Source organism: Pongo abelii, chromosome 5 (genome assembly GCF_028885655.2).
Source record: "Pongo abelii isolate AG06213 chromosome 5, NHGRI_mPonAbe1-v2.0_pri, whole genome shotgun sequence".
Classification (NCBI taxonomy): domain Eukaryota; kingdom Metazoa; phylum Chordata; class Mammalia; order Primates; family Hominidae; genus Pongo; species Pongo abelii.
In genome coordinates this window covers 82,605,522-82,629,908 of record NC_071990.2, presented here as the reverse complement: position 1 = coordinate 82,629,908, position 24,387 = coordinate 82,605,522, and the positions used below count along the sequence as shown (strand labels likewise).

Below are 24,387 nucleotides of genomic sequence, written 5' to 3'. Positions count from 1 at the left end.
ATTATTTTGAGGGATTGTGTGTGTTCTGAGTCCAAGGAAATCCATGGTAAAGGTAATGGGAGCCTTTGGATAGTGTGAGTTAGAATTTAACCTCACTCCCATTCAGGGTCTCCCTTTAGTTTTCCTAGGAGTCCCCCAGAGTGTCTCACAAATGCTTAGACATAGATCCTATATGACACACTATAGCATGTGTCACTTTCTACTTTCCTGCCCCAGTGCCCTTAAGCAAAGGTCATGTCAAACAAAGCTGGATGAAATAGCCTCCTTCTGGTCCCTCCATAAGCTTCCTTTTCTAGTATATGTGCTGCCGAAGCGAGCACCATAAGCTTCCTTTTCTAAATGTAATGCCTCTGTCAGTTGACATCAGCATCTCTTTGGGACATCCATACCTATGCAGATGCTGAAACCACTCCAACACACACCAGTGCCACTTCCCTGCCAGGCACATTACCTCTGCCCCCACATTTCCTCTGGATACTGCAGCCTGTGTGTTTGGGCCTGAATGTGCTTAAGTCATCCAGGTACCAAAACTGTGCTATCTTCCTCACAGATATGGAGTAGTCACCACCTCCAACAGCCACTTTTGTGTCACTGGCTGGCACATAGGCATCACCAGAGCATTTTCTAAGCTCCACTGCTTTACAGAGTGAAGGGAGCCGTTCTAGGTTTTCTCAAAACACCTCTGCTCCCTAGCACCTAGCTGTTTGTGTGTAATGTCAGACCTAAGAGATAGACACCATGTAGCACTAAGAAGTGAGTGATCCTCAGATACCTGAAGTTTAGCTGGGTCAAGTTTATTTGCCTGATTCTCCTTTCCCACAGGGTGAGTTTTTCCTTCAGAGGCTACTCTTTGATTTAATTAGAGTTGTACTGGTCTTGTCCCATCAGGGCCGTAAGTGCACACATGTACAACAGAGTACTCAGAAACATAAATGCACGTATGTGTAACAGAATACTCAGAATAAATCAAATTTAAATCCTCTTATAGGCTGGAAAGTCTTTTAAAATAAGCTGTACTTTCTGGTGCCTCAAAAGATGAGCTAGCTGATCATTCTCCTTTGGGTAGATTCCTTTAGTCTGAGAAGAACCACCTGGATGTATTGCATGCAAAGCTGATACTCCAGTTCAGGGAGAGCATATAATGGGACTAAATTGAGCCAGGCCTGGATCCAGCTCTATAGATGGAGAGAGTCCCCATACCCCTCTGTGAAACTCAGTGCCCTGAAGAGATTGGAGATTACAAGATACAAATTCTGGAAACGTACTTGCTACACAGGGGCTTGTGGGGTGAAACTCTTCAGGTCCCAGTTCTTCCACTTTGTGTTTCAGTTTTAAAAACATATCCAAAGGACTGGCAGTAACCACTATTAAGGTGAGATGGCAAGAAAAGACTAAAGAGCTGCTCTGAAATTAGTCACCAAGCAATAGTCCAGGAAAGCTGGAGGGAAATGGATCCATACTAGCTTTGTAGATTGCATCCAGGATGTGGGTTGTGAGAGTGGCGACTGGCTCTGGGATGTTCAGAGTGGTACTGGGATCTCGTCTAACCCACTTCTAGGGTGCCACCACATGCTTTGGAGGAAGTGGCTGCTTCTGAGTGACAGGCAATGGCTAACACTCAGCACTGTACACTTGGCAGCTGGGCTAATTTTGAGTGTAAGCTTACTGCTGGGGGAGGGTAAGTCCTGCTTCCCACAGGAATTCTGTGTCTTGGTAAGGTTTCAACACACTAGTGAGTAGAACTTGGATTAGAGTGTCTTGGTTTTGGCAGTCAATCTACACTTCAGCAAAAATGAAGTGGAATAGGGCATACTGCCCCCAATAGCTCCATCATGCACATGATGACAGCTTCTGTGAAAGCTACCAAGATTGCTCAGCTTCAGAACAATAAAGAGGTAGCTCTCAATAGCTTTACACTCAGTAACATGAAAAGGTAAGGTTTTATGCAACACTATTCATAACAGCTAAAAGCTACAGACAACCCAAATGTTCCATCAGCAGATTAATGGATAAAAATGTGGTATGTAAATGATAAGAACTTATGAACACATAGAAGGGAACAGAAAACACTGGGGTTTACTTTAGGGTGGAGGGTGGGAAGAAGGAGAGGAGCAGGAAAGATAACTATGTGGTTCTGGGCTTAATACCTGGTTGATGAAATAATTTGTACAACAAACCCCTGTGACATGAGTTTACCTACAACAAACCTTCACATGTACCCTGAACCTAAAATAAACGTTTAAAAAATGTCATATGTACATACAATGGAATATTATTTGGCCTTAAAAAGGAATAAAATTCCGATACATGCTATAGCATGAACAAACCAAAAGGACATTATGCCATGTGAACTATCACAAAAGAACAAATGCTGTATTATTCCACTTATGTAAGGTACCTAGAGTAGTCAAATTCATAAGGACAGAAAGTAGAGTGGTGGTTACCTGGAACTAGGGGCAGAACGGAATAGGGAATTAATGTTTAATGGGTAACAGAGATTCTGTTTGTGATGATGAAGTTCTTGAAATAGGCAGTGGTGATGATTGGAAACAATATGAAGGTACTTAATGCCATTGAATATAGGTAAAATCTATATTTTACCACAATAAAAAATTTTAAAGAAGTAAGGTGTTAGAGGTTGGATTGGTGGATAACTGCATTTATTGCTACTCTGATCATATTGGATCTAGAAATCTATGTAACTTGAATATCAAAGCAAATCTGATCTTATTTTTACTTCCGAGTTAATGATGTCAGGAGAATTCTGTATTATTCTGATGTACAAGAATACAAACAAGAATACAAACAGAAATGAGCATCCTTTAATTTGAGAGATTTCTTCAAGCCTTTAAATTATTTATTTTAGATGGATCCCCATCCATGTACCTTTGCTCAACTGTCCTCAGACCAGGTAAGCTTCAAAATCCAAATATAACTACACCTAGGAAATGACTGTGAACCATGTCCTCCAAATTGTTCTGCCAGCGGTACTGTGTGGAATTTTTAGGCTTCTTATTTCCATACTCAGTTCCCCTTCCACACCAAGCCTGTTGCCCAGTCCTCATATTGTACTGGGAATATGAACTGTGTGGGGATTTTGTTAACATGCATCTTCTGATTCAATAGGACTTAGACTGCATTTCTCACAAACTCCAAGTGAGCATGCTGGTCTGAGAAACACCTTTTGAGCAGCAAGGCCCCGGTCATGCTCCCTTTTGTGCCTGGTGTGTGGGTCTTTTTCTTTCACTGGAACGCATGCCACCTTGAAGGCCGAAACTTGGACTCACAACTGTGTATCTCTTCCAGCCTCCAGCATGATGCCATATGCAGACATACAAGCCCACAATACTGGTGCAATGATTAGTGTCAAATTACAAAAATGTAAACAGCAAATATAGAAAGAGGAAGAAAATATTACTTAGGAAATAAAAATGGAAAAACTGTGAATAGTGTGTGCTATCCCAGATGAATAGACTTTCCTAAGTCAAACAAATGAGCTTTATAATACTTCAATGCTCACATGGCCTTGATTAAAAAGTTTAATACTCAGGAAAATATGTAGGAAAAAGTACAGATGATTTTCTTATTAGGCTGACAAGTGGCATCTTTGAAAGGAATTTTATCTTTCAAATTTCAGTAAGGCTTGTCTCATTGCACACGTGAAAATCAAACCAATTCTTGCCTGTCTAAATTAATTTCCAAGGATTCTGTGTGTGGGGCACCATATAATAATTCCACAATAGTTAGCATAGTGCTTTGTCCTTAAGCAACTATGAACAGTTCCTCAGCACTGCTGTTCTTCTTTGGAATGTCTACATAATAGGCCTCAGGAAATAAATACAATCTTAGAGTGTAAGAAAATCAGTTAATGAAAAATAATCATGAGTGAAACTGATCCCTGTTGACGTATAAAATAAATTTTATGCTACATAGTTATAAGTTGCCGATGAGAAATATCTTGAAGTAGGTTGTGAATTTTAAGTTTGCACAAGTTTTGTTTGTTCAGAACCAAAATGTATTTCATTCTGTGATCTTCCTGTGATGCTAATTCTTCCGGGGCCACAATTTTTTCTTGTATTATTCAGTGGGCAGATTAATTTCTCAATATGTGCTAATCTACAATTGAGATGCTTAAATCTTCGCCTGCACTGATCTCTTCCATTTTCTGTAGCACATAAAGTGAAGTATAATATTCACTTTTCTACATCAGACAGGTCTTTCTGATATAGCTTTCTTCACAGTCACCACTAACGAAAGTAGAAGCCCTTATTCATCCCTGTGGTTACCATATGGAGAATGTTCAGTCCAACCCATCTACTTAAAGCAGATCTGATGACCAGAGAGCCTTCCTCCCTGATTGTTTATTATGTCTTGATCTCTGTAAATTGGAGGCCATAAATTTGACAGCAGCATTACAGCCTCTGAATTGAATGTATAATTTCATTTATAAACTCACGTTCTCCATTTCAAGAATTGTAACAAACAAAGTGTGTGCTGATTTTCTAACATGAATTAGTTTTTTGGTTAGTTTGAGAATTGACATGGCTTGAGCCTTTAATACATATGAATTCTTAAACACTTGTTTCTTTAATCTGCTAGTTCTCATTTCTCTCTCACTATTTATTTGAAAGGCTTTGAAGTTTCTTATTACAAATTACATGAAACATTGATTAACCCCATAGATTTGTTTAAGTGCTTTTGTTATTAGATATTTTAGAGAGACTCATAGAGCAGAAGGGCAAAAATTCTGTAATTAATCAGGATTGCCTGGCTCTGTTGCTACAGTGTCAGTGAATTGGTTCCCAGTAGGAGAGTTAATAGAAAAACATTCAATTTTAAAATGGCCTGGATACATCAAAGGGATTAAGCTGTAATACGTTTAATCCCTGTAACTCAAACAAAGAGAAAATTTTCCTGAGCAATGAACTGCATAATGTGTTTGTGGGCAGCAAATGATAATTGTGGAACATCAGCTAAACAGCCAACTTTGTAGCCCAGCCATTTCGCATGGCACATCCAGAGTGACAACCCAGGGGATTTAGCAGCTTTTAAATGCTAGCATTTGAGTGAAACTAAAATGGGTGCTATTTTGGAAAGTCCTAGTCTCAGGAATTCCCAAGGTATCAGAGATCCTACTGACAAGGCTTTAGGTTAAAACTCCAAGGCAAGAATGGCAATTATGTGGTACACGGGCCACAACATCCCCCAATACAGGGCTCATAACAGACATTACTCTTCCCTTATAGCACCCTTTCCCATCAAAGAATGTATCAAATTTAATCTATTTGCCATCCCTGTTCCAGGTCTTTTGTAAAAAGAAAAATAATATAAATTATTTAATCTCCATGATCAAATTTCTCAGTTTCCAAACATCTGGTAGAGGATGTCAAATAGCATATAGATACAACTTAACATGTATGTATTGTTAATAACCTGTATTTATTTTGTTTTGGATGGCTTCTGAGTATTATCTCTTAATTCAACTTTTTCTTTTGAGAAAATTGTAAATACACATGCAATGGTAAGAAATAGGCCAGGCGCGGTGGCTCAGCACTTTGGGAGGCCGAGGTGGGAGGATCCCTTGAAGCCAGGAGTTCAAGATCGCCCTGGGACCCTCCACCTCCACCATCTCTACTGAAAAAATCAAACAAACAAAAAAACAAAAAAAAAAAAAAAAAGGAAGAAGAAGTAATAAAGAGTTCAGAAATATCCCATGTATTCATTTCCCAGTGTCCCACGATGTTAATATTTTGCAGCACTAGAGCACATTTTACAACCAAGCTATTGACATTGATAGAGTCAAGAAATATAACATTTCCAACACTACGAGGATCTCTGATGTTGCCAATTATAGCCACAGCCATTTCCTACCTGGCTGCCTCTTCTCCTTAACCCCTGACAAAAACTACTCTGTTCTCCATTTCTATAATTTTGTCATTTCAAATGTGTTGCAAAAATGGAATCATGCAATATGTAACTTTCTCTGACTGGATTTTTTCACTCAGCGTTAATTCACTGGAGATTCATCCATATTTTTCTGCATGGAAAATATACTTGTTTGTTTTTTATTGCTGAGTAGTATTCTGTGGTATAGATGCACTGAAATTTGTTTCATCATTTACCTGCTGAAGGGTATTTGGGTTTTTTCCAGGTTTAGGCTATTATGAATAAAGCCACTATAAAAATTTGGGTGCAGGATTTTGGTGTGAACGTAACTCTGTTTCTCTGGGGTAAAAAATGTGCCCAGGAATACAATCTCTAGGCTACATGGTAATTGCATGTTTAATTTTTAAGGAAACTGCCAAAATGTTTTGTAGAGCAGCCATAGCAGTTTAAATCCCCAACAGTTGATCTGTCCAGTTTCTCTGTATCCTTGTCAGCATTTGGTGTTGTCACTATTTTTTCATGTAAGCCATTCTGATAGGTGTGCAGTGTTAGCTCATTGTGGTTTTTGTTTGTATTTCTCTCTTGGTTATTGATATTGAACATTTTTTCATGTGCTTCTCTGCCATCTACATATCCTCCTCAATAAAATGTCTTTTCATGTCTTTTGCCCATTTTATAATGATATTTTTTGTTGCTAGGTTTTCAGAGTTTTTTTTAAGTTAACATATCTTTTAGATACTAGTCCCTTGTCAGATATATGATGTGCAATTATGTTTTCCCAGTCTGTAGCATGTCTTTTCAGTCTCTTAACAGAGTCTTACATGAAGCAGAAATGTGTAATTTTGATGAAGTTCAATTTACCAATTTCCTTGTATGTGCTTTTGTTTTCAAGTCTAAGAATTATTTGCTCAGAACTAGATCCTGAAAATTTTCTCCTAATTTTTTTTCTAAACATTTTATAGTTTAATGCTTTACAGTGAAGACTGTGATTCAATTTTATTTAATTTTTATATAAAGTATCAGACTTAAGTCTAATTTGATCTTCTCCTCTTCCTTCTTCTCCTTCCGCCTCCTCCTTCTCCACTTCCCTGACTCCTTGTCTTCTTGTTGTCTATGGATGCCCAGTTGCCTGATACCATTTATTGATAAGGCTACCTTTCCTCTTTTGAAGTGTTTTTGTAACTTCATTAAATATAAGCTGGAAATATTTGTATAGGTCTATTTCTAGGTTCTGTTTTAATGATCTGTATGTCTAGCCCTACACAAATACAATATGATTGACTACTGTGGCTGTAAGTCTTGAAATCAGGTAGACTGGTTCCTCCCACTTTGTTCTTATTTTTCAGAGTTATTTTAGCTGTGCTAGTGCCAATGCCTTTCCACATAAATTCTAGAATTCTTTTGTCCATATCTATAAAAATATTACTGGAATTTTGAAAGGAATGATATTAACCATCTATCAGTTTTGGAGAGAATTGCCGTCTTGACTATGTTCAGTTTTCTGATCTATGAGCATGGTATATTTCTCCATTTATTGAAATCTTCTTTAATTTCTTTTATTATTGTTGTTTAGTTTTCAGCATATCAATACTGTACATGTATTGTTAGATTTACGCCTATTTCTTTTTTTTGAGCAATTGTAAATGGTATTGTGCTTTTAATTTAGGTGTCTATATGTCTTTTGCCAGTATATGGAAATACAATTGATTTTTATATGTTTACCTAGTATCCTGTGACCTTACTGGACTCACTTATTAGTTCTTGTAGTCTTTTTGTGAATTCCTTAAGATTTTCAATATAGATCAAGATGTTATGTTCAAATAAAGACAGTGTTATTTCTTCCTTCTTCACATGTATGACTTATTTCTTTTTCTTATCTTATTGCATTGACTAGAACTTCCAGTGTTATGTTAAAATAAGTGTAGTCAGAGTATACATCCTTTTCTTGATAGTAGGGGGAAAGCATTCAGTCTTTTACTATTAAGTATAGTATTAGCTATAGATTTTTTGTAGATGCTCTTAAGCTGATGAAACTTCCCCTCTATTCTAATTTTTCTGAGACTTTTTATTATAAATGGGTATGGAATTTTGTCAAGTTGGTACAATTATGCAATGTTTTTTTTCTTGGCCTCTTATGATGGATTACAGTGATTGATTTTTAAATATTGAGCTAGACTTTCATCCCTGGAATAAATGCCACTTGGTCAAAGTATGTAATTCTTTTTATATGTTACTGATTTTTTTTGCTAATATTTTGTAAAGTATTTTTGCACATATATTCATAAGCAATATTGCTCTTTTTTTAAAATTGTGTATTGTCTTTGTATGGTTTTTGGTATCAAGATAACACTAACCTCATAACATGAACTGGGAAGTGTTCCTTTATTTTCTATTTTCTAGAAAAGTTTGTGTAAAATTGGTTTTAATTCTTGTACATAAGTTTGGTAGAATTCTCCAGTAAAAACACCTGGACCTAGAGATTTTGGGGGGAAATTTTTAAATTATGAGCTCAGTTTCTTTTATCCTTTAACTAGTACATTTATATTTAAAATAATTATTGATATGTTATAATTTAACTATGTCATTTTGGTTTTATTTTTTGTTTGTTCTGTTTTTCATTTATGTTTTCTTTTTCCTGCCTTTCTGTGGGTTACTTGAGCACTCTTTATAATTTTATTTTTATTTATTTATAGTGTTTTTGAATGTATCTCTTGGTATAACTTAAAAAACTCTTTAGCTATTTCATTATATATAATATATATAATATATATAATATATATAATATATATATATATATTCATAACATCACAATCTACTGATATTGTCATTTTACCAGTTTGGGTGAAGTATAGAAATCTTACCTCCTTTTCAATCCCTTTATCCTCCCCCATTTATAATATAATTGTCTTAACTATTAATATTTTCTCTACATTCATTTACGTTCCAAGGTTCTTTCTTTTAGTGTTTCCTTTCTGTTTAGGCAAACATTTAACTATAATTTTAGGGTAGATCTGATGATAACAAACTCTCAGGTTTTTTTAATCTGAAAATGTCTTGAGTACCCCTTCATTCCTGAAAGATATTTTTGCTGGTTATGGGATGCTAGATTGATGATGATTTTCTTTCAGCACTTTTTATATGTTGTGCCACCTTTGCTGGCCTCTGTGGTTTCTGATGAAAAATTCATTGTCATTTAAATTATTTTCTCCATAGATAAAGTGTTGTTTTTCTCAGAATGTTTCAAGATTTTTTCTTTATCTTTGGTTTTCAAAAGTTTAGTTATTGTGTGTCTTAGAGTAAATTTTTTGGCTTTATTCCGTTTATGGCTTGCTAAGCTTTGTGAATTTGTAGGTTTATGCCTCTTGTCAAATTGAGAACTTTTCAGCCATTATTACTTCAAGTTCTTTTCAGCACCACTTTCTTTCTCCTCTCCCTCCATAATTCCAGTGACACAAATGTAGATATTATGTTGTAGTTCCACAAGCTCCTAAGACTGTTTATTTTATCAATGTAGTTTTTTTATATATATATTTCATAGTGGGTAATTTCTATTGCTTTATCTTCCTATCCACTGGTTCTCTGTTTATTTTCTCTGTCCTCTCCATTCTGATTTTTAAGTCCATCTACTTAACTTTTTATTTCAGTTATTTCTTTTTAGTTCTTTTACATTTGATTTTTCTTTATCTCTTCTATTTCTTTGCCTAGGCTTTCTAATTTATCATTTGTTTGAAACACATTTGTAATTGATTATTGGAGTATTTTCATAAAAGCCACTTTAAAATCTTTTTCAGGAAATTCTAACATCTCTGTCTTCTTGGTGGTGGAGTCTACTGATTGTCTTTTTTAATTTGAGAACTTCTTGGTTATTTGTAGAGTGAGTGATTTTTTTATTGAAGTCTGGACATTTTCAGAATTCAGTTATAAGACTCTCAATCTTACAGCATAAATCTTCTGTTTTAGCTGTTTTTTCTTTTTTTTTTTAATCAGACACTGCTCCAACAGACAGATCATGCTTCATTATCGTCAGGTAGAGGTAGAAGTTCAGGCTTTCCTTTCATCCTCTATTGACACTGGGGTCCTCATTATTGCCAGAGGGAGATGGAAATTGCCAATCCCCACGGTGTTGGTGGCCTTGTTAGCACTGGACAATGGTGAAAGGACTGACTCCCCTCTTATGCCTCCTCTGACACCATCCCAATGGAGAAAGGACCAATTCATTACTACTAGGTGGGAATGGCAGTCCAGGCTTTACACTTGGTCTCTATGGATTCTGTGTGGGTTTGGGAGCTCATTACATGCTGGGGGGATGAAAGCCCAGCTTCATATTTAACCCTCTCTGACTCCACCCTGGTGGAGATATTGGGGTGCCTTGGTATGGCATCAGGAGTGTGGAAGTCTGGGCTCTCACTTGGCCTCTCTGGCACAGGTAGAGTGGTGCTACGATTTTTTTTCTCTGATGAGTGGCTGGAGTAGAACAGACATTGTGTAAGAAAGTTTTCTTTCTTTCTAAGCTGCCTTTTTTGGTCCTCTGGCTAGAGAGAGCAAACTCTTTTTTTTTTTTCCTCCTGCACCCATTGATTGGCATTTCATGGTGGTTGATATTTTCAGTTTCTAGTCTGGGATATATGTGAAACAAAAAGAAAATCCAGTGATCTCACCACTGTGCTATTTTTTGGGTCTTCATTTCTATAGCCAGTCTTCCTCCTTCTCTCCACTCTTCAGAGTTTCAGAGTCTTATTATGTTTGTTTTCTATCGACTACCCCTGGTTTTTAGTTGTACTTAGTGAAAGGAAGAGGGAAAAGTGTATCTACTCCATCTTCCCAGGAACAGCAGTCTAGGTCCACCTTTTTATTCAATAGGAAATTTTAGAAAATATCCTGCGGTATTTTATTATAAGCTAGATAATCATTATGCATAGAATCTGAGAATGTTGTTTTCAAAAATGCCCAGAGGCACAAATAACATTTGGACATAACTTAGATATTAAAATCTTATTAGGAAAGCTACTGCTATGTTATAAAACAGAGATCTCTAGCTCTCCCCTACAACAGAAAACATATCATCTTCTCTTACATGTTGATCATTCTGTGAACCTGCTCACTAGTTTTGAGACAAACCCTAGATGACTACCAGATTTTTTGTTTTGGTTTGGTTTTTAGCTGAGGTCCATTGTGTGTTTAAGCACCCTGAATGCCCTCTTGGCTCATGGGAACTGAGGGTTATAATAAAACTACTTACATAAAGTTGCTCACGACTTACTAAGTTACACTTCCAGTAATGTTTGCATTTTAAATGAGGGGTACTACAAAAAGAGCAATGTTCAAAGAATGGACCTCATACAATATGTTTTCCATCATCAGTATGGGATATTTTCTGAGAAGGAAGAACATATTACCAGAATTTTTAAAATTATGAGAAATCGCAGTTACCTTATAATTCACATTTAAGTTAAGTCCTGGTGGTGGTGTAGAATTTTTTTTCAAAGATGTTACTGTTAGTAAATATCTTTACTTTCTGTGTATATTCATGAAGACTTTCTATGTGAAAAATATGTGTGTGTAGATGTGAGGATATTGCATTCTGCTTGATTCAAACAATTCAGCCTAGAGCACAAGAAGAGAAATTGGTTGTTCAGAGGATCATAGTGACCCTGGCTGTTTCCAACTTGAAAGAGTTTCTTCTGTTTATGGAAGCCCAGCACAGCAAATAAGAGTGTGGCTCTAGGTTCAGTGAAGCCTGGGTCAAATTCCTGCTCTGTCTTTTACTGGTAATGTTGTTTCAGTAACTTTCTAAACCTCAATTTCTTCATCTGTTAATTAGACATTATAATATTATCTATCTCATGTGTGATAATTCATGTAAATCACTCAGTATATTAACACACACATGGCACAGACTTAGTAAATGTTACGTATTTAGAGTTAGTCTTTGAATTACTAAGATGATGTTCCCCTCACAAGGACAGATATGTTGCTCTGTGGATAGGGCATCCGTGTTGTATTGCCTTCCTGGAAAAATGCTCTGTAAGGATAAATGGCTGGAAACCTTGAATGACATGAGAGAAGCTTGTGACCTTGCTTGTGGACCAAGTCCATCTGCTTGTGTACCTATCACCTCTTAACTTCTCCAAAGGTTGAATTAGCGTACACACATCTTTATGTTTTTGAAAATCTTGGGCTATCATGAAATATGTCTTGCTTCTCTCTCGTAATCACACCACCATTGTTTTAAATCATTACAAAATGAGAGATGTGTGGTGATGCACAAATCAAAATATATCTGGGAGAGTAGTTTATAGCAGTGGAAGGGGTTCCTGAATTGTAATAATTTTTCTTGAGCTGGTAATTTTGTAATGATAGGCTAATTTTTCAAAATGCTGGTCATGTTTAAGTTATTTGAAAATAAACAGGATTATTGCTTTAGTCACACCCTGTGCTTACAGGAAAAGATGTACTTAAATTTTTAATGTCCTCATTGCCAAATACTTGATATCAGATAAACTTAGTCATGGCCTCAGCAAACTGGGTTAATCTGGGCTACAAAGGCAGTAATATTGTGTTTCATTCATATCTAGAATTATAATAAAACAAATAAATATTCTGAGCATGTGCAGGACCCTACAATGCCTATGAGTGAGGGATAGCTCACAGTGTCCTTCCTGGACAGAGTGAGGTCACAGTGAGGAGTGCAGCAAGACCAATCTATGAGGACCCTCCCACTACCCCCTGCCAACCCCACTTAGCCTGGCTTGAGTCTCTCAGAATTATTAGTTGTCCAACAACTCCACAGTTGAGCATTTTGCAACCTCAGGTAGCTGAGCTCATCACAGGACTAAATAACAAGTACTATTTAGAAGACACTAAATGTGTGTTCAGTTGGATTTAATGAAGTTAAGTGGAAGAGAAACTAATGTCATTTCCTTCTGAAGGAAGGAGAAAGCGGGGGCATTCCCATTTTGTGAAGACCTACCATGTGGCAAGAAGAAGGGTGTTGGCACAATGAATGTGTTATGGCAAAGAACAGCATCATAAGGAGTTTGTGCTTGTCATCACCCCAAGCCTGGGCAACTTCCTTGGAGAATTACCATGACTCTAGCAATGTGATTCCTTAAACCTATTGAGAGGAGAAGCAAAAGGGAGAGTTGTGGAAGGAGGAAACTGGCCTTCATTGAGTACCTGCTATGTGGCCAGGACCCTGCTCAATAGTTTACATAGATTCACATCATATTTTGTTAGCACCCTTCAAGTCAAGCTGTGAAGTGCAGTGGTACCCTGTTAGCACCCCCAGCCCAAGAGAGTATCGACGTCTGATAGAATAATATTATTTTTCCAAAGAACTTCCATTTTGATAGTGACCAAAGGGTGATATAAGGGTTTGAGGCCACAAACTCTAACTGAACAATATCTATCTATCTATCTATCTATCTATCTATCTATCTATCTATCTATCTATCTACTTACTTACTGAGGAGAGGGAGGGAGACAGAGAGAGATAGACAGAGGGAGTAGAGATAGAAGAGAGAGAGTGAGAATTCAGAGGATTGGAGTGTCCTCACTGTATGAGGCTTAACTCTGACTACCCACATTGTTGATGTTACCATCTTACCCTGAGAATAATATTTGACAAGAAAATGTTATGGAAAAAAACCTGTGGTGTAGTATACTGAATCAAAGTAGATGCTGGTTATATGTACTTAACATTATCTTTCTTTATCACTCTGTCCACTTTTTTCCTTTTCTTTTCTACATTCCCAGTTGTTTTTATGAGGCTTATGCTGGCACAGTCTGTCAGAGTACTTCCCTTATCCTGTTCCAAAGTAAAATATCAATTTGGGCTTTGTTTTTCCCTTTTGCACCCATGCCAATGCTGTTATTAGGATGGTAGTCAGCCCACTTGCGTGAGTATACACTGTATAAGTATCTAGTGTAGTATCTAGTATAGTAAATGTAGGTTACATTTACAGTAGTATGTTTCAGTTTCAACTTCTTATAAGGCCATTAGCATTTAATTGCCTAAGTTGGTTTTTTTATATGATGATACTACCAGGACTCAAGAGAAGACCTCGATTAAGATTCCAGGCCTGAAAACTTTCAAAAATATTCTCCTGAACCTGGGGACTCTCCCTGTAGCAGGGATTTAGCCCCTCAGGGACTGCCTGTGCCATTGCCACATTACGGAGGGAGGGTAGGGGGACTGATTCTGATTCTGAGGCCTGGTACATTTTTTCTATACCCATCCTCCTAGAATTACTTCTGAAGTCAAGACTTGTCAGTTTGGGTAGGTTCCCCTTCCTATCACCCTTTTTATATTGTGCCAGTCTTCTTCAGAGGATGAGAGTACCTTGTCAGATTGTGTTTTATTCTTCTTGGTCTCCTCAGCACCTAGTATAGGCTTGATCCAAGTAGGTGTCCAGTAAAAGAAATGAATAAATGAAAGAGAGAAGAAATTACAGGGATTTTTTTTGAAGTTTTGACTCACTCAATTTATTCTTAACAAATGAATTATCTAACATTTCAATGTACATGAGATAAACATGTTTATATTAGAATGACACCAATTCGCTCTTCAATATAAAGCTTCAATTATGTTTAATCTATAAAACCATAAAAACCCTAGAAGAAAACCTAGGCAATACCATTCAGGACATAGGCATGGGTAAGGACTTCATGTCTACAACAACAAAAGCAATGGCAACAAAAGCCAAAATTGAGAAATGGGATCTAATTAAACTAAAGAGCTTTGACACAGCAAAAGAAACTACCATCAGAGTGAACAGGCAACCTACAGAATGGGAGAAAATTTTTGCAATCTACTCATCTGACAAAGGGCTAATATCCAGAATCTACAAAGAACTCAAACAAATTTACAAGAAAAAAACAAACAACCCCATCAAAAAGCAGGCAAAGGATATGAACAGACACTTCTCAAAAGAAGACATTTATGCAGCCAACAGACACATGAAAAAATGCTCATCATCACTGGCCATCAGAGAAATGCAAATCAAAACCACAATGAGATACCATCTCACACCAGTTAGAATGGCGATCATTAGAAAGTCAGGAAACAACAGGTGCTGGAGAGGATGTGGAGAAATAGGAACACTTTTACACTGTTGGTGGGACTGTAAACTAGTTCAACCATTGTGGAAGACAGTGTGGCGATTCCTCAGGGATCTAGAACTAGAAATACCATTTGACCCAGCCATCCCATTACTGGGTATATACCCAAAGAAGTATAAATCATGCTGCTATAAAGACACATGCACACGTATGTTTATTGCGGCACTACTCACAATAGCAAAGACTTGGAACCAACCCAAATGTCCAACAATGATAGACTGGATTAAGAAAATGTGGCACATATACACCATGGAATACTATGCAGCCATAAAAAAGGATGAGTTCATGTCCTTTGTAGGGACATGGATGAAGCTGGAAACCATCATTCTCAGCAAACAATCACAAGGACAAAAAACCAAACACCGCATGTTCTCACTCATCACACACCGGGGCCTTTTGTGTGGTATGTGATATTCCCCTTCCTGTTCCCCTGGGGAGGGGGGAGGGATAGCATTAGGAGATACACCTAATGTAAATGACAAGTTAGTAGGTGCAGCACAACAACACTACACATGTATACATATGTAACAAACCTGCACGTTGTGCACATGTACCCTAAAACTTAAAGTATAATAAAAAAATTACATAGATTTTTAAAGAATAAAAAACAAGACAATCTTTACCAATCTCTGCTTAGACACATTCAGATAAGGGTTCTCGATAGCTCCATAAGTCAACTCTTTCATTTTATAATTGTTATAATGTTCGTCATTTGGAGCAAATATGGATACTCCATAATTGGCACCATTTTCCTCCTTGTTTACCCATTTGATAGAATAGAGATGTGGACGCCTCTTGTATGCTTATAGACATGAAGCTCCCAATTCAATCTACCTTTTTTGCAGGCTAGACATCAACCTTTCCTCGTAGGATGTGATTTTCAGACCCTTTATCGTTCCTTGTCCCGCTTTTCTGATTTATCACATTCTCTATTTAAAATGTAGTACCCGACCCTGAATACAGTTCTTAGACATGGCCTGACCAGTGACCTGGGTATTCTTACTGTCTACATCTGTCTGCCATCCTGCTACCTACTGCACTGTCAAGGAGCTCATCTTAGCCAAATGAACTTCCTTCCTTCTTCAATTATGCTTCTACTCTGAATCCCTTCCTAACTTTTCTACTGTGAGAAACTAGTTAGAAGAAAACTTGAGCACACCATTTCACCTATGAAAGACAGGTTCAAGAGGTTTCAGCAGGTAGCCAATTCCTCCTTGCATTCTCTCTCAGGGCTCCATCCTATTGGTCTTCTCTGCCTAAAGTCAATGATGCTTCCTAAAAAAAATAATCTCCTTACCCCAAATGCATAGCTCATAATAGTGCCATCCCTTTGATAAATGAATTAAGAGATGAAGAAAGCATTGGTCATCTTTGTATGCTTTTGGACAAGATGCTTATCATCCTTGTCCCATCCCACTATGTCTTATGCTGTCCTGACCCTGACAGTGTGGGGGGCGGTGGGGGGGAAGAAAAAAAAAGAAAACAGGTGAGATTGCTTTACTCTGCCCAACCTTTTTAGTATTTCCTAATTCCTCCCCACCTGTAGCCATGTGATGTCTTCTATTCCCGAGATGAGATTTGCAAGAGGAGTGGAATCAGGCACCATACATAGTAGTCTAGAGATCATGCCTGGCATTCATCTGAGCGTTTAATGCCTATTAACATAGTCCAAGATTATGTTGGTTTCTTGGCCTACCTTTTTACAACGTAGGTTCTTATTGAGCTGTGGCCATGAAAAACCTCCTTTCTATGCTTGTGCAAATTGCCATTTGAGGCACAAATTCAGGTTAAAATTTTATCTTTTTGCCTAACATACGTTGTTAATAATTAAAAAGTCTTGGATTTTTCTCTGGCAATAATATGGATCTAATTTGTAAACAAAGTTTTAATTTTTTATTTAATACGAGTTGATGAAATGTGTGTACAGTTAGCCTTCTATCTCTGTGGGTTCTGCATCCATGGAGTCAATCAACCATAGATCTAAAATATTTAAAAAATATTGTGTCTGTACTGAAAATGTACAGACTTTTTTCCTTGTCATAATTCCTTAAACAATATAGTGTAACTATTTACATGGCATTTACACTGTATTAGGTTTTTTTTCATAATCTAGACATGACTTAAACAGAAGAATGTGCATAGGTTATATGCAAATATGATACCTTTATATATCAGAGACTTGAGCATTAGAGGTTTTGGTATTGGGAGAGAGGTCTTGAAACCAAATTCCTGTGGATTTTGAGGAATAACTGTACTTAAAAAACTCCAACCCATTTTCTTCTATTTATTTATAGACTGAGTGGTAAATTCTGTTATTCCAATAACATTATGTTTCTGCTGAGCTCTCCTTGAATTTCTAAAGTTTTTGATTTATGTATTTTGATCTTGACAATTCAACTCATGGTTTTGTAACCATTATATATTTCCTGTAGGTTGTTTTCTCATTAATTGATACACAATGTGTTTCTTGGTCTTCTTACTGCTTCTATTATTATTTTTGTCTTGAATTCTGATATTTCTTACTCCAGTATTCCAAATGTTATTTGCCCTTAACTGATGCTTTATTTTTTTTAACTATCCTCTCACCTTAAATAGATTGTATTTTGATGGCTGTCTTCCATAAAGTTGGATTTAATTTTTTTAGTCAACTTGAAATTATTATTTCTAATACAAATGTTTAAACAATTTACATTTTCTGTCATAATTAAAGTGCATTTGTTTTATTTCTGCCACCATTTTAGGTTACCTGTTTTATACAGGTCTTGCTATTTCTTTTCTTTTGCAAATGTGGATAAGTTTGGCTAAACGAAAAATGTCTTTATATATGTCAAAAATCAAAACATTTAAAAAAATAAAAAGTGATCAACTGGGAAAAATATTTACAATATATGTACTGGCAAAAGATTCACACTCTTAATCTTTTAGGAGCTCTTTCAAATAATTTGAAATTATAGATAAAGGCCAGTTGAATTATGGGAAAAGTTTACGAACAGACAATCCTTTAACAAGGAAAAACAAATGTTCAATAAATATTTTAAAATACTCAAACTCACAGGTCAGAAAGGAAGCGTAAATCAAAGTAATGAATCGTTAGCATTTTGAACTTATCACAGTGGTAGCCTTCTTTCTGATAATATCTGGAGTTTGTGCATTTGAGTTAAATGAATAGTTTCCTAAGCAAAATGGATACATAGAAGGATAATGTATCAAAAGCCATGATTATATGCACATTCTGTTTTCTCCAGAAAATTCACAAATTTATCATAAAAAACAAAATTATTTTAGAAATATACACAAACGTGTACAATGATGCTAATCACTGATATTTAAAATGATAAAATATTAATGACAAAAGTAAAATTTGGTTAAATTATAATAAATTCATAATATGCAACCATGTTTCAGGGAAACATTGAGTAGCCATAAAATATTTTGTGTGAATGACATGTTAAAAAAGTTTGTGTATAATACAAAACCAATTTGTGGTAGTGCCTGCATTTGTATATACATATATACACATGCACTTTGAAATTGAAAAAAAAATGAGACAGGCTGGAAGGATATAAACCCATTGTTATCATTGGAATTTGGGGTGATTTTCATTTTTTTCTTATAATTTTTAAGATTTTTCAAATTCCCAAGAAAGAATATATATTCTTTGTAGTCATAAAAGAAATAATACATTTCTAAACATTGAGCAGGGTCATGGCAAAGCGCTAGTAACTGACTATTAGACTGATACATAACAACCTTCAGTGTAGTGCTTACACAGCCATGAGCCACCCTGACTCCACAAATCATGCTCACAGGATAATCAAGAGAGAGTTTGTGGAATTCCTCTCAGAATCAACTTCATTTTGGTTACCAGCAACCAACTGAGGCCATTTTAGCTTAAGACTGGTTGTCGGTATTCATAAATTTCTTTTTAAAAAACAATCTCTTTTAATGTATGGGGTCTCCAACATAATAATAGCCGTAATTCATTTAAACCTTTACTATGTGCTTTATATACATTATCTCATGTAATTCTCACAACCATCTCCTGTCTTTTGGTCTTGTGCTCTTTCCACTGTATCCGTGTAATCAACTACAAGATTGTTTTGAATGTTTATGTTATGCCTCTTTATCTTGTGGGGATATGAAATTCATTTCCTATCAAATGAGATCTTTACCCAGGTTTTGCCACAGAAACCATCTAGGCCTTTATTTACGTGGCTGATGCAGGTTCAGAAACAGCCTTACGGTCACCATGGGCAAGGGCATCTGTGGCAAGAGAAGTGGCACTTTTGGTGGGATATCAGGTGGGGCTATCAGCCTTTCCTAGCCAGGGCTAGGAAACTATGCCCCAAATGAGTCATTTGTTTTCTATCCCAAGATTTCTTTCTCCAGTCACATCAAGAGGGTTAACAGTCCTAGTTTTCATGATAAACCCTCCTTGTAATAGATTAAGTCTTCAGTCCTCTAGCTGCTGCCTGGACAATAACTTTGAGGGACTGAGGGACTCAGGGATAGTAAAAGAGTTATTGGCAGGCCCAAACTGAATCCTTTCTCTACCCTTACTCCCTGTCTGGTCTTGGCATAATACATATTTCTGGGCCTTTTTTTCCTTCAATAAAATTGGAACCTGCTTCAAAGGTTGTTGTGAGGATGAAATGAGATGCCATCTGTCAAGTGTGAGGTATTAGCATGCACTCTGCTTTCTGCCTGCTGTTGTTTGCTATTGTTAGCCAGACCACTCTAGGCATTGTCATACTGGCTCTGTCCCCTAGGCACTTCTATCGCTCCGCATTCAGTCTTACTGAGATACTCCCCTCTCTAATGGCCTGTGTCCAAATTCCCAAGATACAAGTAGCCAGTGGATATATTGCAAATATTGAGTATTTAGTCTTCAAAACAAAAACAAATACATACAGTGATACTGATACATAAGACCTGAGAGAGTCAAGCAGTCAATGACTTGTTGTTATATTAACAGCATGTATTAGTTGTTCACCACCTTAAGGAGCAAAGATCAGAGAACTGGAGAGTGAAAATAAAGGATATGAATATTTTGATTAGGGATGGGAGGGAGTTCCAGTCACACATTCATGAATTTATTCTACAGATATTCACTGAGAAACCACTTTAAGCTAAGCACAATAGGGAAATGGGGCCGGGTGCAGTGGCTCATGCCTGTAATCCCAGCACTTTGGGAGGCCGAGGTGGGTGGATTACCTGAGGTCAGGAGTTCAAGACCAGCCTGGCCAACATGGTGAAACCCCATCTCTACTAAAAATATAAAATTAGCCAGGCATGGTGGTGCATGCCTGTAATCCCAGCAACTTGGGAGGCTGAGGCAGAAGAATTGCTTGAACCCAGGAGACAGAGGTTGCAGTGAGTCAAGATTGTGCTATTGCACTCCAGCCTAGGTGACAAGAGTGCAAGTCGGTCTCAAAAAAAAAAAAAAAATCAGAAATGGGAAACTCTGTGTCCTTAAAGATTATACAATCTAATAGAGAATCATGGTGAGGAGGCCACACAGGTAATTATAATTCAAGGCAGTCTGCGGTGCTGCAGGAGGAGATGAGCTAGAAGTGCTGCTCTATTTCAGGGCTTGGGCCAGCTGAAGGTGCCAGGCATCTGCAAGACATCAGGGTGCCTCAGGGGAAAGTAGGGTGGAGGCAATAAAGGTCGTGTCTGCCAACTCCACAATTTTGCCTCTCACTGGCTTTACTGCTCACATATGCAAATCTGAGCCTCAGGATCTGGATGTAAGCTCACTCAGCTCTTCTGCAGCATGCCACTACTGCTAACAGGGCCAACAGTGTCTGCAGGGTGGACTAAAATATGCAGTGTGATCTTGAAACACAAAAGTAGAACAACAATGGTGAAGCTGCCTAGTACAGTTCACAGTGCACATACCTGCAGGCCCCACTGATCCCTTGCTAGTAGATCTTGAGCAAATTATTTTATTTCTTTATGATTTGCTTGCCTCTTTGCTTTCATGGGGATAATACATATTTTAAAGTTTGTTGTGGGGATTAAATGAGATACTTCTTCAGCGTGTTCCTAGCTCATATTAAATCTACTATTGATAATTTCCTTCCTATGTTTTCACCAACCTCACGTGTGACTTCTCTTAACTTGAATGAAAGTTCCTTGGTGTTCAACGTGGTCAAAGGCAATTCCAGTTTCTTTCATTTCCTGCTGTTTATTATTTTGAAACCACAAGATTGTCTGGGGCAGACTAGCGTGTTTCCATGTACCACATTTGGGCAGTTGATAAACTTTGATTAGTAATTTGGTGTCATGATTTTTTTAGAATTTAAAAAATTCAAAGGGGTTATTTTTAACAAGCAAATAGGGTTTAGGTTGTTTTAAATTTTTCTCCCTTTCATTAAAAATAATACCACTTAGATACAATTTAATTTTTTTTCTGAAAATTCTCAAGCCAATTTAACTTTATTTATTAAGTGATAACAAAGAAGTGTTTTGAATAATGAAAATGTTAAATTTTTAATCTTCAAAAAGAATAAACAAAGATATGAGAGAAAAAGGTGGGAGTTTCCAAGTTGCCAAAACCAGAGCTCCACTTTTTAGAAAATAAAAAGTAGCTATTCCATATTATTTGTCAGAGTGAATGCCAAAAGGGAATCATCAATTTATCTGTTTTCTAAAAATATATTTTTTAGTTATATTGTTTAGGACATATTTTATGTTCATTTATGAAAATTATAATGATTCAGGTGATGTTTTATGTGTGGATTTGAGTTTTTCATTACTTTTCAAAGTTTTTTTTTTCAAATTATAGTGACTGAAAGGAGATAAAATTTATTTTTCTTAATCATTGTACTAATGATTACTTTTTGCTTCGTAATTTTGGTTCTTGGGATTTAGGGATTCCTAAATATGCTAAGGTATGAGATGAGCATTGCACATCTAGATTTTAGAGGTTTATCTAATGTTGAAGATAAACAGGACATGTTGGCACTGGGTGAAGTAATCACAACATTATTTATTGGGCTCTCTTTCCTTGGAAAATATTAACTTCTCTTCCTAAGGGAGAGGCATTCTTGGGTTAACATGAGAAGTAGGAAAAGCACCTTTGACTACTTGTGTTAACATGTAGTAGTCAGAAAAGTATTGGCACAAAATCAAGTTGAAATATAGAGCTTAAATATTTTGTCATCCTATTTGTAAATGGAGTGAGACTGTTATATCGGATGAGACTATATTACAGTTCTTTCTACTTCCTAAGTACTTCTTACTTTCTACTTCCTTCTACTTAGATTTAAATCGTTGAAGTAGTGCATATTTGCAAAGACCCTACTGGATAAAAGTAGTTTGTGCTTCTGTTTTCAAAGAACAGCAAGGTTGTAGACTGATGGTTGTCCTCACGATGATTTGGAATGTGTCATGCTGCTTGCCTTGAGGATAATTTACTCAAAATTCTTGTTGGCTTTGGCAAAAATCGTCTCAAATTTAAAATAACAGTCTGAGTTTATAGCAGATGATTTTAATGTTTTATTCTATAAAGTCTAACTACGTCCTGGAACAAACAGATTGAATAATGGTTTGGAGGGCTTTATTAGCCACAGTAGTGTTTAGTAAATAGTTGTTAACTGGTCTGTGCTGGTGGCCAGTCAATGGAATTTGGAGTAAGATGTCAGGACATCAGGCAGTGGAAGAGCAAAATTGAAAAACATCTTTTTTTTTATAGGCCAGAAGTGCTGGACATCTCCCGCTTTCTCCTGTTACAACCCTCTTTCAACAAGTCTGCTGAGCTGTAAACCAGTACCTCTCTGATAAAAGGCTTACACTCTTGAGAGTTTCCTACAGCTTTTGTATTGTAGTCATCCCCTCTCTGCTTTTTTTATGGCATGAGATTTTTAGCTGCTGTGGAAAATGTTAGAAATACAACAGTGACAACATGAATTTCAAAATGCTGTGGAGTCTGGCTCTAAATGAGTTTGGGATATACAAAACTATTTCCTTGTTCTATTTCCATTTATATTCTCTTGATTTTACTGAAATACAGCCACTGATTGAGAGACTGGCTGGAAGTATTTAGAAGCTTGATAGTCCAGAGCAAATTTCTGTTCCTTGTGTTAGGATGTTTGAGGAATATAAATGGGATATGGTACCTTGACAATGTTAATAAATATTTTCATATGAAAGCTAAGGAGAAATGTGTTTCAGCTACTGAAAATATGTTAAACTCTGCATGTCTATATTTACTGAACGCTTACTATGTGCAAGGAAGCCATGATTCTGCCCTCATGAAGCTTTCATTTCAGCAGCATCTTCATTGTAGCTGTAAGACAGTTGCATCCTCAGTCCTTCCACAAAGCTTAGCAGTGGGTATTGGAGCTCTAAGTGCCAATAGCAGGACTAAAACATACAGAACGAGAAAAAAAAATGGAGAGAATGAGAATAATAGAAGCAGGGAGAAGTGGATAAAAAAAATACGTGCTTAGTGAGTTGAGGTGGGGATGGGAAGAAGGCACCAGTGATTGTGTTAGGAGCCACTCAGTGGTCCAGCCAACCTACCCCTGAAGTATGTGTTGTCCATTGTTAAAACATTTTACACACCATTTCAAAGGTAAGAAAATGCCCCCACCTAACCTGTCAAGGAGCTGATATTAAAGTCAGACTCAGTCGCATTGCTACAAGAAAGCAGAATTTCTTATTGCCAGTGCAGACTATATTTTCCCCTTTTATGGTTTATTATAAAAACATTTGTGCTGACCTGTAAGTTGATAAGTGCCAATTGGAGTCAACTTACTTGAAAGGAAAGTTATTTATGATTGCAATTTGGCTGTAAGGCTTCTTCGGTATTGCTGCTATCCTGTGTCAAGAATTAAAATTAGCAGCACCAAAAATTACATTTTCTCACCTGTGTAAAAAGATTATTTAGTAGCTTCAATGGATCACAATAGATACTTGTCCTCAGGACACATCCAAATAGCTGTGGCTGAGCTTTTCCCTAATCATACACTGTCTTTGCTGCATAATTTATCCTCTCATTAAGCACATTTCTTGACAAATTTTCCCTTTTCTTCAAAAAGCCTCTTCTGGTCTGTCTGGGTTATGTATTGACCTATTTATTTTGTGTGTGGGTGGTTTTTCTGACTCCTCCAGGCCCCAAAATTTAATGGCTGAGTCTAAATTTTTAGCTCTGAGTGAAATGGAAATCCTTACCAAAATGCATGTGCACCTGTTTCATTTCCAAAGTCTTCCTGAATTTGCATATCTGTGGTTGTTTAGCTCAGAACATCAGATGGTGCTAATGAGGCCTGGGTTATGGTTTTGATGCTTAGGTGCCAGTTAGTACACATGTCCTGCAGACCAGGCTGAACTCTGAACCCAGAGGTACTCTGCACATGCATAGCCATGGTACTG

General features: G+C 36.8%; 1 long non-coding RNA gene across 2 annotated transcripts in view; it reads left to right on the top strand.

Annotated features, from left to right (window-relative positions):
• Positions 1-24,387, top strand: part of LOC112133884 (uncharacterized) — a 229,832-nt gene that overhangs the window by 142,589 nt on the left and 62,856 nt on the right. The window contains exon 2 of one of the 2 annotated variants that reach the window (XR_010140525.1): positions 2,867-2,911. The exons of the other annotated variant lie outside the window; for it this stretch is intronic. This is a non-coding gene — a long non-coding RNA (uncharacterized LOC112133884). The remainder of the gene's footprint in view (positions 1-2,866; positions 2,912-24,387) is intronic. 2 annotated transcript variants of the gene reach the window in all.